Source organism: Suricata suricatta, chromosome 12 (assembly GCF_006229205.1).
Source record: "Suricata suricatta isolate VVHF042 chromosome 12, meerkat_22Aug2017_6uvM2_HiC, whole genome shotgun sequence".
Taxonomy (NCBI): Eukaryota; Metazoa; Chordata; class Mammalia; order Carnivora; family Herpestidae; genus Suricata; species Suricata suricatta.
Genome location: NC_043711.1, coordinates 10,588,601 through 10,591,002, shown reverse-complemented (window position 1 = coordinate 10,591,002; position 2,402 = coordinate 10,588,601). Strand labels below are relative to the sequence as shown.

The following is a 2,402-nucleotide window of genomic DNA, read 5'->3' as shown; positions in this document are numbered from 1 at the left end:
GTTGTATGTAAGTGATGAATCACTAAAGTCTATTCTTGGAACCAAATCTACATTATATGATAACTGACATGAATTTAAATAAAATCTTGGAATGAAAAAAAAGAAAGAAACCCAATGTGCCCATTGTAAGATACAGAAAATTCTAGACATTTGTGTACCATGGTTGAGGAATACATTAGAGACATATGGAAATGGACAGAGGAGAAACTGTGTATCAGACAGATCTGAAGCTTAATTAAGTCAGTTACGTAAATGTATAGAAATGGTGAGATCAAACAAATGGAAATTCCCGGAGAAAAATAGAAGGAGCAGATTCTACCTCAGCAGTCTATTCAAGGAAGAGCAGTTCCTTCTCTGAGGCTCTGAGCCCTGCACTCATGGACACGACAGGTCTTTAGCCCCAGGAAGATTGGCTCTTACATCTCTGGAACCCCAATGATTCTTTTGAGAGCCGTCTTTATGTCTTTGTTCCTCAGGCTGTAGATGAAGGGGTTCAGCATGGGTGTGAACACCGTGTACATCACCGAGGCTACAGCACTTGAGTGGGAGATCTGGGTGGCAGCAGAGCTAAGGTACACTCCCAGGCCAGTACAGTAAAATAAGGAGACAACCGAGAGGTGAGACACACAGGTGGAAAATGCTTTAATTTGCCCTGAGCTGACAACATTCCACGTCTGGAGGAAACTATTTTAGAGTAAGAGTAAATGATCCCAATGAAGGGACCTCCACCCAGCAACATACCTGCAAAATATATCACCATGTTATTTAGAAAGGTGTCAGAACAGGCAAGTTGGATCATATGATTGAGTTCACAGGAAAAGTGGGGGATTTCCAAGACTGTACAGAAGGACAGCGGCAACACCATTATACTTCGTAACAAGAAATTCAAGGCACTCAGGACCCAGGACACCAGGACAAGCAGTCCACAGAGCCTGGGGTTTATGATGACCATGTAGTGCAAGGGGTGACAGATGGCCACAAAGCGGTCATAGGCCATCACAGTCAGGAGAAAGATTTCTAATCCTGCAAAGAATAGGAAAAAATACATCTGTGTGATGCAACCTGTGTAGGTTATGACTTTGCTGTGAGTCTGGATGTTCCACAGCATCTTTGGGATGGTGGTGGAGGTGAAGCAGATGTCCACAAAGGACAGGTTGGCGAGGAAGAAGTACATGGGCGTGTGGAGGTGAGAATCAGAGCTAATGGCCAGGATGATGAGCAGGTTCCCAAACACAGTGATCAGGTACATGGAGAGAAAAATCCCAAAGATGAGGGGCTGTAGTTCTGGTTCTTCTGAAAACCCCATAAGAAGTTCCTGAATTGTTTCCTGGGTCCATTTGGTGAAGGTAACTACCAACACAGGGAAAATAACATGACTAATTTTCGCATAAATAGACATGGCTCACATGTTGCATTTTCCAGTTAAGAAAGGTATTTTAATATTTTTAAATAATAGTTTATTGTCAAATTGGTTTCCATATAACACCCAGGGCTTCTCTCCATGAGTGCCCCCCACCATGACCATCACCCCTTTCCCTCCCTACCCCTCCCCCTTCAGTCCAATGTTTGTTTTCAGTATTCAAGAGTCTCTCATGATTTGTGTCCCTCACTCTCCCCAGCGCTCTTTCCCCCTTCCCCTCCTTATGGTCTTCTGTTAGGTTTGTCTTGTTAGACCTATGAGTGCAAACATATGGTATTCGACCTTCTCTGTCTGACTTATTTAACTTAGCATGACACCCTCGAGGTCCATCCACTCTGAGTGGATCTGAGTCCTTTGGGTGATTCCTATTTCCTCTCTGATTAGGAAACTCATCCCAGCATCCGATGTTCTCCAATAGACTAGGTCTTCTATATTTTTAATAAGAAATTATTTCATGCATTTGAGGCATATATAGAGCTTCAGTCATGTTTTCAGCATTTCCAGATCATAAAGTAGAAGATGCTGAACAGAAAAATTACCCAATATTCAGTGAGGGTGATAGGATATATGCATATGTAAAAATAAATAATCCTGAGATGGAGGCAGAGGTTATGAAGGCAGTGAAAGCAAGTAAAAGAAGAGAATGGATGAGGTGTTATGCTGGGTGTTTGTCAAGGTTGGCTAAGAAGGTGACATTTGGGCAGAGACCTGAAAGAAGGGAGAAAACTGCCTGGAAACTGGCAGAAGGTCCACCAAGTGAAAGGCCCTGAGGAAGTGCTTTTGTTTTTCCCAGAAAAATCTAGGCCCAGAAAGAAGCCAGCGTGTTAAGGAGAATGGACCAAAGGTAATAGCTCTGAATTTTGTAGAACCATGTGGCCTCACAGCTGCTTAAAGTTCAAGACACAAGGAGTCCCTTGTCCAGACTGTGTACCTCTTGTACTTTATTAATCTGGTTACAGTAGTGTCCTGCCAATTGAACATC

The 2,402-nt window shown here is 43.0% G+C and overlaps 1 pseudogene; it reads right to left on the bottom strand.

Moving 5' to 3' along the window:
- Positions 1-416: 416 nt before the first annotated feature.
- Positions 417-2,402, bottom strand: part of LOC115274365 — a 6,591-nt pseudogene continuing 4,605 nt past the window's right edge.